The following is a 14,123-nucleotide window of genomic DNA, read 5'->3' as shown; positions in this document are numbered from 1 at the left end:
TCATGATGCTCTCCCAATCGCTGTCCCCCGCATAATCTTTCGGCTCCGGGGTGTGCTCGATGTAGTTCTTTCTTTTGACTCCGAGGAGGCGCAAGGAACGCCTAGGTGCGGGTGGCTTTTTGTCTTGTCGTTTCTCGCCTTCGTCTTCGTCGCTGCTGATGACGACGACCACCCTTTGGGCTTGAGCTAGCTTCTCGTTGTACCATTGAAGGCCCTTCCCTCCGACGCTCATCCTTGCTTGAGTATTGATTTTCTTCGGAGGGGCTTTCACTTCACATCGCTTCGCTTCAACAAGGAGGGGCTGCTCACCGGTTGCCGAGATGGGGCTAGGCATCTTTGGCGTGGGCGTGTCAGGCGTCCAACCCCTCTCCTCGATCTCCATTGCTGCAATCATGGCTCTTGTGCTCGCTGGACCGGCCATTGTCGACGTCTCTCTCGAGGTGGTGGTGTAGATTGAAAAGTATGAGAGAATAGATCTACCCTGCCCCTCTATTTATGTCCCGAAAAGACTTGGACGAGAAGTCCAAAATCTCTTCGGTTTTGGCATGCGAAATCTATAAGGCACAGGTTTGAAATTTCCTTATCTCGCACCTACCAAAAATTGAGACCGATTCGCACACGAGGAGGCTTAGGCCGGCCGGCCTAGGGGTGTTGGGCCGGCCGGCCCAGGGGGTTTTTCAGCCCCCTGGACTCCAACTTTTTTCGAGGCACACACCAATAAATTAGAAGCCTATGTTTTACTCAAAGTTCGTCCAGAATAGAAATAAAACTAAGAAAATAAAATCTAAAAGAGAATATTTACAAACTTACCTTGCTTAATGTCGTTAGGCTTGACGTTCCGGTTCCTCCTCCATGGTGTATATGTCAATGTAATGAAGGGGCACGACGTCGGGCTCCAAGAATACCTTTAGTCGTTGTCCGTTCACCACATATTGGTCGCCTTTCGCATCCATGATTGTCATCGCTCCCGTGGGTGAAACAGAGTGTACGACGTATGGTCCATCCCATTTGCTTTGCAATTTTCCTTTGCCAAAGAGTTTGAATCTTGAATTGTAGAGTAGGACCTTGTCTCCTTCTTTGAATTCCTTGTTTTGTAATCGTTTGTCGTACCATCTCTTCATTCTTTCTTTGTAAATTGATGCACTATTGTACGCTTTCAATCTTAACTCCTCCAATTCGCTTATTTGGATTCTCCTTTTAATTCCAGCGGCTTCCGCATCAAAGTTCATTTCCTTCATTGCCCAATACGCCTTATGTTCCAGTTCAACCGGCAAGTGGCATGTTTTTCCATAAATAAATTGATAAGGAGTCATACCAATCGGGGTTTTATGTGCCGTACGATATGCCCATGGTGCATCATCTAGTCTCTTCGACCAATCTTTTCCTCCTTTTACCACGGTCTTCTTTAAAATGTCATTCAATTGCTTGTTCGAAGTTTCCGCTTGTCCGTTTGTTTGGGGGTGATAAGCCGTGGACACTCTATGTTCAATTCCCAATTTCTTAAAGCATTTACCAAAGTCTTTGCCCGTGAAGTGTGTTCCTCCATCGCTTATCAAGATTCTCGGTACGCCATATCGAGGGAAGATTACCGATTTAATCATGTGTATGGACTCCTCCGTTGATGCCTTCCGACATGGCATAGCTTCAACCCATTTCGAAACATAGTCCACCATCACCAATATATGCTCAAATCCATGTGAGTTCACAAATGGTCCCATGAAATCGATTCCCCAGACATCAAATAGATCTATTTGTAAATTGTAGTTCAATGGCATGGCATTCCTTTGCGAGATATTCCCCGTCCTTTGGCATTCCGGACAAGTCGAAACGAATCTTTTCGCGTCTTCATGCATCTCGGGCCAATAGAATCCACTAGCCCATACCTTAGCTTGAGTTCTAAAATGCCCATAATGTCCTCCATATCCCGACGAGTGACACTTTCTTAGAACTTCTTCACGTTCCTCTCTCGGTATGCATCTTCTTAGGACTCCATCTTCTCCATATCTATATTAGTATGGTGGATCCCAATAGTATTTTCTTCTTTCAGTGATCACTCTTCTCTTTGCATTCTTGTCCAAGTGATCCAAGGGCATCCCTTTTATTGCCCTTATTATTTCATTCATCCAACTATCTTTGTCGAGAATTCTATATAGGTGATCATCTCTCATTTGATCCTCGATAGGTTCTTTTCCATCGTCTCCATGGTTCATCCTTGATAGGTGGTCGGCCACAACATTTTCTGCCCCTTTCTTGTCCCTTATCTCTACATCGAATTCTTGTAGCAATAGGATCGATCGAATCAAGCGTGGTTTAGCATCTTTCTTGGACAAGAGATACTTGATTGCCGCATGGTCGGTATAAACTATCACCTTAGAGTTTACTATGTATGATCTGAATTTTTCGAAGGCGAATACTACGGCAAGCAATTCTTTCTCCGTTGTTGCATAATTAACTTGGGCTTCATTGAGAGTCTTGCTTGCGTAGTAGATAGCATTTACCTTCCCCTCTTTCCTTTGTCCAAGAACGGCTCCTACGGCGTAGTCGCTTGCATCACGCATGAGTTCAAAAGGTAGATTCCAATCCGGAGGTTGCATGATAGGAGCACTTATGAGAGATTGCTTAAGTGTTCGAAATGCGTGAAGGCAATCACTATCGAAGATGTATTCCACATCTTTTTGGAGAAGTTGTGTCAATGGCTTGGTGATTTTTGAAAAATCCTTTATGAACCTCCTATAGAATCCGGCATGACCGAGGAACTCCTCAAAGATTTGATGTCCGTAGGTGGTGGCAATTTCTCCACGGTTACAATTTTTGCTCTGTCCACCTCTATCCCTCTCTCGGAGATAACATGACCGAGGACAATTCCTTCTTTCACCATGAAATGACACTTCTCCCAATTAAGCACAAGATCAACCTCTCCACATCTTTTAAGAACTTTCTCCAAATTTGCCAAGCAATTATCAAAGCTAGTGCCATGCACCGAGAAATCATCCATGAATACCTCCATAATCTCTTCTATGAAATCTGAAAATATAGCCATCATGCATCTTTGAAAAGAAGTGGGCGCATTGCACAACCCAAAAGGCATCCTCCGATATGCAAAAGTTCCATACGGGCAAGTAAATGTGGTCTTATGTTGATCATCCGGATGAATAGGTATTTGGAAGAATCCCGAGTATCCGTCAAGGTAACAAAAGTGTGAATGCTTTGCCAACCTTTCTAGCATCTCGTCAATGAATGGTAGTGGAAAATGATCCTTCCTCGTTGCCTTATTCAATTTTCTATAAGCGATGCACATCCTCCATCCCGTGATGGTTCTTTGTGGTATCAATTGCTCCTTCTCATTTTTCACAACCGTGAGTCCTCCTTTCTTCGGAACGCAATGCACGGGGCTTACCCATTCACTATGTGGCACAGGGTATATTATTCCGGCATTCAACAATTTGATAACCTCCTTCTTCACCACATCACGCATAGCATAGCTCAACCTTCTTTGATGCTCTACGACCGGCTTGTATTGCTCCTCGAGTTGTATACGATGTGTGCAAAAAGTGGGGCTAATACCTTTCAAGTCGTTAATCGAGTAGCCGATCACCTTTTTGTGCTTCTTCAATAAATTCAGCAACTTCTCCGTCTCTTCCGGGCTCAATTCATCGCTAATAATCACCGGAAAAGTCTTGCCATCTCCCAAAAATTCATATTTCAATCCCTTGGGGAGTGGTTTCATCTCAACATCGGGCGCACCATCCTCTTCTTGATCTAACTCTCCAATATCTTCAAATTTTTCTTCCTCCGAATTCCTGTGTTGCGGCTTCAACTCTTCCATTGTTTCCACTAGTTCTCCGTCTCGATCATCTTGAGCGTCTCCATTCTCCAAAGCGTGTTGGAGAGGATCCCTGGAAGAATCAATGGAACGAATGCTCTCTACCTCTTCGTTGTCAAGAGATAGAGGTGAAGCAAAAGACGGTTTTGAATGAAATTCAAATGAGCGCTTCTCTCCATCTAGATCAAAAGTGACAATCCCTTTTCCAACATCTAGAACAACATTTACTAATTTGAGAAAGGGTTTTCCAAGGATTATGCCTTCATGCTCATCATCACTAGCATTAATCACAAAAAAATCGGTATGAATTTTCTTACCCACTATGGCAACATTAAGATTTCTAAGCACTCCTAGCGGTTTGATTAATCTACCATCTCCCATGATCAATTTAATGATTGTGGCATCTAGGTTTGATGTTTCGTTAAAAAGCTCAACATAAACTTTGGAACTCATCACACTAACATGGGCGCCAACGTCACATAAAACATTGCAACATTTTGTTCCTTCTATCATGCAATCAACACGAGGTGTGGGTGATGGATTACCTTCGCCTTGATTGCTTCCAATCGCATATACTTGGGCTATGTGCGCGTAGGGTGATGATTCCGGGTTCACTCCTAGGGTCCTTTTGATTTCCAGCACTTCGTCCAAGTCAATCTCTTCCTCTTTTTCTTCAAAAAGTTTCCGAATAATATCACCCGCTGATTCCTTGCCAAATGTGTATCCCGTGTGATTATCCGGCGGGAAGTCTTCAGCTATCACCTTCGCCATTCCTCGCTGATTTGGATGCGGTCTTGCTTTGTCGAACAATCTTCCGAAGTCAATTGGTATCCAATCCATTTGCTCGAATTCCCTTAGCGATTCGGCGGTGCCCATGGTTCTTCCTTTCTTTTCCGGGTCATCTTTCGTTGTACTCCGGATTGATGCTTCTTCATCGTGGTTTGTCTCTATGACTTTCCCATGCTTCGGTTGTTCTTCTTTCACTTCCGATGCCTCTTTTCTGAAAATTCCAGCAAGCACCCGCACTTGAGATTCTTCCTCGGAGCTTGCCAAACATCGTTTTTCCCAATCTCTTCGCATGGCTGCACCCTTGCTGATTTTTTGTAGGAGTTGGGCGGCTTCCGTGAGTGTTTTCTCCATGAGATCTCCTCCTGCACACATTTGAACAAATTGCATGCACTCGGGGGTTAGGGAAAAGTAAAAGGTATGCAAGAGTACTTCACCGGAAAATCCGAGCTTCGGTCCTTGTTCAATCAATCCATTGAATCTATCGCATGCTTGATCTATCCCTTCTTCTCCTTGCGCGAAGTTGATCACTTGCTTCCGAATATGTTGAACCTTGCTTAACGGAAAGAACCGCTCGCAAAATTTCTTCATCAAGTCATCACAATTTCCTTTTACCTCGAAGGATGCAAGTGCAAACCATCTTCTCGCTTCTTCCGCAAGTGAGTATGGGAAAAGATTCCATCTAAACCAAGCTAGCGGAACTCCGTCTTGTTGTACCGTGTTGCATAGCATTGTGAACCACTTGATATGTTTATATGGGTTGTCCGTCTCATCTCCTCTAAAGGGGTTTGCCGCCGCCATCTTGATGATTTGAGGCTTGATCTCATACTCGGTGGATCGCAACACCGAATCTGATTTTTGCATGTCGAAGTCCTCCGATCGCGGGCTTGCATAATTCCTTAATGATTTTTCTCCTTCCTCCATGTGTTGAATGAGATGGCCCATCTAGACAATCAGAACAAAAACAAGAAAACAAAAATTTTCTAGGGAAAAGGTTAGGTGTTAGTAACCAACAAAATTAATACAAAGTTAAACGTAGCAAAATCGCTTGTTCCCCGGCAACGGCGCCAGAAAAGCTTGTTGACGCTTCTTAAAGCGCCAATTTACGTACCGCAAGCGCACGGATCGTGTAGCTTTTCCCTTAGAGTATTCCCCCAAGGTTTATCAATCCACGGAACAAGTGTATTACTATGCTTAACTAAGCACTAATGATATTGGTAAAAGATCTATATTGGGTGATTGAGTATGAAATAGATCTAATCTAACCAATCTAATCTAATCTAGACTAGTGAGCAATGATAGATGTGTGCACAAGATATGAAGAGCATTTGTCCATAGGGTCTAGGATCACTAGAGATGTAATCGCCAAGCAACGAAGAACAGATCTAATCTACCAAAGGTGTGTTCCAAGATCAAAACCTTTCCCTCCCGCATACTGTCACTACACGAGGATAATCGGTAACGAATCAACAAGAACACGATAGTTGATGTAATCTAAGTAAACCATGCAAGAGCAAAGCAAACCCAAAGCCAAGTCGCGAACTATTAGGCATCAAAGCATCATCAACAAGAATCATGATAGATCAATCTCATAAAGGATTCGGCAATTACAACTCAAGATCTCCTTACAACCCCATGAACAAACGAGGACTTTACCCCATGAAGCTAAGCGAAGCGTAGTCGATCATGGTGATGAAATCTCCGGCAAGGGATGGATCCCTTACTGTCCTCCAACTTGCAGCGGCACCGAAGGGCGATGAGGCCTCCGGTGTCGCCTTTCTCTTGTGTCTAACTCGAATGTATCTCTGGATGCTCTTTCTATGTGATCTCTGCGATCCCTCTGCGGTGCCTCCTGCGGTCCTCCTCTTTGACGGTAGCTTCGGGGTATTTATAGACAGATATGGTCGGTGGTTTTGGTAAAACATAGATTAGGGTTGACGCATACTTCGTGCTGAAGAAAATCGAGATCAAATGGACTCCGAAAAGGGCTAGGCCGGCCGGCCCAAGGACTCCAGGCCGGCCGGCCTGGGCCTTTTCTGGCTCCTTTCGGTCCCATCTTTTGCGTGTTGAATCTTCCTTTTATTCCTCATCTTAGCCCAGTTGTAACCATGCGTCAAAACATCTCCGAAAATGTCCAAATTCCTGTCAAAATGCAACGTGCTCCAAAATCCAGGACAAAATCGAAAATGGTCAAGTTCGGGTGCCAAGTGGCGGGTTAGTACATGAATCATCCCGAAGAATTTACCAAAACAACTCCTAATCATATAGTAAAATGGGTACTTAAGGAGCGCCAACAGTCGACTCCTCCTCGGAAGAGGAGATCGACTCCCCCTCCGATGACGACGAGCCGATGGGCGGAAAGCCCTTTCGGTTCCTTGGGTCCTCCGAGGAGGACAGCGAAGAAGAGAACAGCGGCGGCGGCAACGGCGAGAGCGACTCCGGGTCTGAAGGCGGCAGCAGCGCCTTCAGCAGCGATGACGACGACGATGATGACAGCGACGATGATGGCAGTGGGGATGCGCCGACCCGAAGCCCCAAACACCGTAGGTACTAGGTACCTATGAGCAGTAGTAGTAGGTAGCATCGTAGGGGTAGAATCACAAAGCCGAAGGATTAATTCCTTTGTAACAATCGGCTTTCCTTGTAATGACCTTTTATTAATGAAATCGAATTCCCTTCAATTCTGTGTATATCCGTTGTTTACCTTCCAAAAAGCCGATGGCAACACATCAGGCTTCTATAAATATCCAAGAGCCGACGAAATTCAAACTAGAAGCAACCCGCACAAGAGTAGAGTATTACTTCCACCTTGAACCGAACTCCAAACAAGCTCTCAAATCCGAGCGTAATTTGAAAACCCAGCTCTATAAATTCGAGCAAGAACTCCCCAAGCATCCGGAATTCGAATCAGAACCCACAGCAACCAAACCCCAAGTCAACGGATCTGAACCATGGCAGATTCTGTAGCTCAGACGACAAACTCTGCAATCGGTGATGCAGCAATCTGCGGCCTGAAGGTAATATTCGGCCTAATCCTTTAGTTTTCCTTAGAATATTAAGCTTCTGAAACTCTAAACTCTGAAACATGACACCATGTGCATACTTCTGAATTTCTGAACTTCAGGTGTCAGACATCCTTCTGCCGCATGCCTCCAATCCAAAATGTTTCTGTCTTGGCCCACAAACCCATAAAAACCCCATAGATTTGATCTCTTGTGAAGCAAATAGGATCCCTTTTGTGAGTCAAAACATCGATTTGAACCTCTGGGCCGACTACCTAAGAGCCTGGCCCAACCCCCCTGAGAGTTGGATTACATGGTACAGCAGAGTAGCAAAAGCTTATATGCCCTTGTGGCAGGATTTAAACATAGTCGATGCACTTAGCTTATCACTGTCTCCTCTCGATAAGGATGAAAATCTTCTGAAAACTATCGGCTATTTTAGGTCTGATGCCTTGAACTGTTTCTTCTTTGGTCATGGACCCATGACCATTACTCTGCTAGATGTCACCATGATCACTGGCCTAGACATTAAATCTCCTAATCCTGCTGCCCACAAAATGGCAGAAGTCCCCTTCAAACTTTCTTCCAAAGTTAACTGCACAAACTGGGGCACTTACATGGATCAGCACATGAAAACAAAAGGTCCAGTGACTGAAAAGGAACACACAACCTTCTTAAATCTCTGGCTAGAGCACTTCATCTTCTGTGGTCCTTCTCTATCTCCAACTAAGAACTATCTTCCCTTGGCCTATCACTTGGCCCATGGCAATCACATCGGCCTAAGCAAACTTTTTCTTGGAGAAACCTACAGATATCTCCATTTGATGACAACTAACTTGCTTAACCAAAAGAAACTGAGAACTGGAGGCCCTTGGTGGTTTATTCAGTTGTGGGCACAACTATACTTTCAACACCAGATTCCGAACTTCCAAGGCCTAACCAAGAACTCTTTTCCTGATGAGAGTGGCAAACCAATTAGATGTACTAGCTATGGCCAAGCTTTATTTAGTCTCCCTGGCAGTAAACTGAATTCAGCAGATGCAGCAAACTGGTTCAGAGTCTTCTACAAAGGATTGGATAATCCACTCTATTTCCCATTCACGGAATCTGAATCCTTTGAGAACCCAACCGCCTTCAGACTAGATAGTTTTGCCGATGACGACTGCACTCGGCATCTATACTCTTTAATGATCCGACCTGGCTTCCTTCCTGTTGGCATCAACACCTCTAATAGAATTATCAAGCCAGGTTATGAATCTTACCAACCAGTTATAGTAGCTCAGCAATTTGGCCTAGGACAGGTCCCTCCCCACTTCCATATTCACTACTTGGTGGAGAGCAGAGCCGATCTGCCTGATGGTCTCACCAGCTCAAGATGCTACAACATGTTCGATGACCTCCACATTCCAATACTAGCCGATCTATCCTTTGATCCTTCATCGATCAATTTTACCACATGGTTGGGAATGTGGAAAACCCATGTTTTCAGAAAAGCTCTAGGTCCTCGACTGCAGCAAATCGATCCTGAATATGTAATCCCCGAGGAAGAGGTACTGAATTTATGCATTTTGCTCTTTCTAGATCACCCATTCCTTTACCTGACTAATCCTTGCTCACCCTGTTGGCAGCAACAAGATGGTCCAGAACCTATGACCAGCAATGGGGAGCCATTCCACTTTCTTCCAACTGCTCCTGATGTACTTTTCTGCAAAGGATCACCATCAATGAAGAAAGTGATGATGACTATTCAGCCAGACTTACTTCAGTCAGCTTCCAAACGAAGACAAGCTTCTGCAATTGTTGCCCCCGAGTCTTGACCAAGAAAAGGAAGATGATTACGAGACGAGTCATCAAGAAACCAGTACCAGCTTCCCCTAGTCCATCAGAGTCGAATGCCAACCAGGTGATTCACCTTTTCTGTAACTTCTCTTTATTGCATACACATGTACTCTGGTTGACCATAGTTCTATTTCCAGGATGTAACTGAAGACACCTCCAACACAGAAAACCCAGTACAACATGAGATGACTACAACTCTGACAGAGGCAAATGAGGAACAAGCCGATACAGTCGATGTTCTTGACGTCAACACCAGCTCTAACAGGACAGTTGCTCTTGAACCGCCCCACGCTTCTTCTTCAGAACAGGTAATATTACAAAAACCAATTCTAAATCAGCAGATAGCTTCATAAACGCACATTGCTCTAACATCAGATACGTCCATAGGACTTTGATATTTCAGGTTTGCTTTCCTTTGACCCAGCATCAATGGGTCTGACTGTCCCTGGAGCAGAAACATCATCTTTGCAGCAATCGGCTAACTTGGCACATCAGCTTCAACTCAACAAGGATCTCCTATCTGCTCCGAAAACTACTCTAGTTGGCGACTCCAGTGAAATAAAGAACATCTTCGAGCAAATAGAATCCCAACTCCCGGAGCCATTGCAAATCAAGCTTTGGCCAGCCAGCAACCTTCCATTCTTCCGGGTAGAAGTGAATAAAGCACAACAAAGAATAGAAGCACGTCACTCTCAAGCTTCTCTGAAAGCTGACATTACCCAAAAGTGCAAGGCCCTCAACCAGAAGAAAGCAACTCTAGATACCAAAGCTGACGTGTCTGCCAACATTTACCGACTCGACCTCCTGAAGAAAGAACTGGTGGAACTCGAAGAAAAAGTCCGCACCACCAAGAAACTCATCCAGGCCGAGGAAGCTTCCATTGCAAACTCCAAACAAGAAACCCAAGAAATAGCCGAGCAGATACAAGCAGAGTTTGCAGAGATAAGCACCTTGAGTCGGCAGATAGTAACAGGCGATGACAAGGAGGATGAAGCAATCATAGCACGAGCAGACGCCGTCCGCAGAGAAGCCATCCATGCGATAGAAGAATTCCTGAACCAGTAGATAGGCTCAAGAAACAATTATTACTGCCTGTTAACCTGAAACTTGCAACTATTTAAAACATCCTAAGTCGATGGTTACACATCGGCTGTCCGCTTCTCATATGTATTTTTTCTAGCCAACTCAACATGTTGGCTTCCTATGCATTTTTTTTTACCGGCCAACTCAACGTGTTGGCCTATCTTCTCTTTTTTTTTACCGGCCAACTCAACGTGTTGGCCTATCTTTCTTCTTTTTTTTGTGACCAACTCAACGTGTTGGCCTTTCTCAGTACAGCCAGATGGATGGATCTCATCGGCTCTTGTCACTCGCCTTCCCACATGCTCGGAAAATACTTCTTGAGGTGTTGACCATTGACAGCAACAGGAAACTTGACGCCGTCCAATTCCTCGAGCATGTACGCATTCCCAGGCAAAACCTGATCAACCTTGTACGGCCCATGCCAAGTTGGAGACCACTTGCCTTACTTTTTATCTTTAGTTCCCAATGGCAATACTGCCTCCCAAACCAAATCTCCGACCTAGAAATTCTTTGGCTTGACCTTCTTGTTGTACGCACGAGCAACTTTAGCCTTATTTTCCTTGATCTTCTCCAATGACCAAAGCCTTAGCTCTATCAGGTCCTCCACGTTGTCATTCATCAAGGCTGCATATTGTTCAGTTGTCAGATCGTTCTGGAACTCAACACGCCTTGATCTAGCCAAAATTTCCCATGGCAACACAGCGTCTTGGCCGTAGACTAAATGGTACGGCGATGTCTTGGTGGACCCGTGACATGAAATACGATATGCCCATAAAGCTTCTGACAAAACCTCATGCCAGCGCCTAGGATATTCATCAATCTTCCTCTTTATGAGCTTGATGAGACTCTGGTTGGATGCTTCAGCTTGTCCATTGGCCTGGGTGTAATATGGAGATGATCTGATCAGCTTAATCCCCATGTCATCGGCAAACTTCCTGAATTCCTCTGATATAAAGACCGATCCTCCATCGGTCGTAATGGTCTGAGGGATCACGAATCTATGAATGATGTGTTCTTTGACAAAGCTGATCACATCTCTTGAAGCTACTGTCCTCATGTGCACTGCATCTATCCATTTTGTGAAATAATCTGTAGCAGCTAAGACCCATTGGTGACCCTTGCTAGACGACAGGTTGATCTGACCAATCATGTCCATGGCCCAACCTCTGAATGGCCAAGGTTTGATGATAGGATTCATTACTGATGCTGGCACTATCTGAATTTTGCCAAACCTCTGACATCCTGACATCCTTTGTAATATTTGAAGCAATCTTCAAGCATGGTGGGCCAGTAATAACCCGATCGCCTAATCAGCCACTTCATCTTATGAGCCGATTGATGAGTACCGCAGGCCCCTTCATGAACCTCATGCAAGAGCCGATTTGACTCTGAAGGTCCCAAACACTTAAGCAGTAGTCCCTCCAAGGTCCTGTAGAACATATCATCCCCTATCAGAACATACTTCATGGCCTTGAGTCTTATCCTTCTCGGTGCCCCCCGAGCCGAATCCTTCAAGTAATTGAAGATATCGGCTCTCCAGTCTCCGGGTTCTAGAAACTGAACCTCTATATCGACTCCATCGGCTGTCTCCTTGTAGCCGGAAGCCATCTGTGCCAAATCATTGGCTTCATTGTTCAGAGTCCTGCGTATCCAGTGGAAATTGATGTACCTGAATTGTGACATCAACTCACGGCACTGCACCCATATCGGAAAGAGAGCCTCGCTCTCACATCTATATTCCTCCGTGAGCTGAGAAATCACCAGCTTTGAATCTCCAAAAATTTCCACTGCTTCTGCACCAGCTTCGAGGAGCAGTTCCATCCCTTTGCAAACGGCTTCATACTCCACCAAATTATTGGTGCATGGGGCAGTCATCCTGATGGAAAAAGAGTAAGTCACCCCTCGAGGCGACACCAACAGAATTCCCACACCGCACCCATCATCACAAGCCGATCCGTCAAAAAACATAGCCCAAGCACGAATAAATAGTGCAGCAATATCAGTGTTGATCCTGTCTGCAACCAGATCCGCCAGTGCCTGTCCTTTGACTGCTTTCGCAGGCTGATACCGAATATCGAACTCTGACAATGCAAACATCCATTTTCCAAGCCGGCCTTTCAGGACAAGAGCCGACAGCATATGCTTTATGACATCCGATTTGTATATGACAATTGTTTCCGCCGAGAGCAAAATATGTCGAAGCTTTGTACATGTAAAGAACAAGCAAAGGCAAAGCTTCTCGATTTCAGGGTACCTAGTCTCGGCATCTAACATGCGCCTGCTGAGGTAGAAAACCACCCTCTCTTGGCCGTCATGCTTCTGGACTAACACCGAAGCAATGGAAGTGTCACCCACGGATAGGTACACGTAGAACAGCCTATCGTGCTGAGGAGGAACCAACACTGGAGGCTTTGACAAATATTCTTTTATCTCATCGAAAGCTTGCTGTTGTTCTGCCCCCCAGCGAAACTCATCATCGGATTTGATCTTCACTAAACCCATGAACGGTTCAATGCGTCCAGACAGATTAGAAATAAATCGTCTTACAAAATTAATTTTACCGATGAGCTTCTGCAACTCTTTCTTCGTAGTAGGTGGCTTCATCGTCTTCACAGCTTCTTGACTTTTCAGGACGATCTCGATTCCTCGTTCATGCACCAAGAATCCCAGAAATTGACCGGCCGATACACCGAAGGCGCACTTTTTTGGGTTCATTTTGAGCCCAAACTTTCGAGTCCGCTCTAAAACTTGACGCAGATCTTCTAGATGCCCCCAGCTGATTTGGACTTGACCACAACGTCATCAATATAAATTTCTACCAGTTTGCTGATGAGATCATGAAAAATGTAATTCATGGCACGTTGGTACGTTGCACCTGCATTTTTCAGTCCAAAGGTCATAACCAAGTATTCGAACAAGCCGACCGCGCCTGGTACTCTGAATGCGGCCTTATTCACGTCTTCTGGGGCCATGAAGATCTGGTTGTAGCCGGCATTACCGTCCATAAACTCATCATTTTGTGGCCAGTAGCTGCGTTGATCAATGTCTCCGCAACAGGCATCGGGTATTCGTCCTTTGGCGTCGCTCTGTTGAGATCCCTAAAATCGACGCAGACATGCCATCAGCCATCCTTCTTTTGCACTGGCACCACGCTAGAGATCCATTCTGCATACCGGCATGGCCTGATGAACCCAGCATCCAACATCTTCTCCACTTCCTTCTTGACTTCTTCTAGGACTTCGGCCTTCATCTGTCGTACTCGTTGTTGAAACGGCCGAAACCCTTTCTGAAGCGGGAGCCGATGCTCGACAATGCTTCTGTCTAGACCGGGCATCTCAGTGTAGTCCCATGCAAAACAATCCCTGTACTCTTTCAGTAATGCTATCATCTCCTCACGCAAGACCGGATCCAACTTTTTGCTGATAAATGTCGGCCGTGGCTTATCCCCAGGACCGATGTCAACCTCTTCCAAATCATCAGCTGACGTGAACCCGTATCTCAGCTTGCCGTCGTCTGAAAAACTAGCTGCGAACGCAGGCGAGTCTTCGTTATCGACAAGATCGGCGGCTAACACAGGGAGATGACAAGAA

This window comes from Panicum virgatum, chromosome 6N (genome assembly GCF_016808335.1).
Source record: "Panicum virgatum strain AP13 chromosome 6N, P.virgatum_v5, whole genome shotgun sequence".
In the NCBI taxonomy this organism is placed as follows: domain Eukaryota; kingdom Viridiplantae; phylum Streptophyta; class Magnoliopsida; order Poales; family Poaceae; genus Panicum; species Panicum virgatum.
This window is presented reverse-complemented; position numbering follows the sequence as displayed.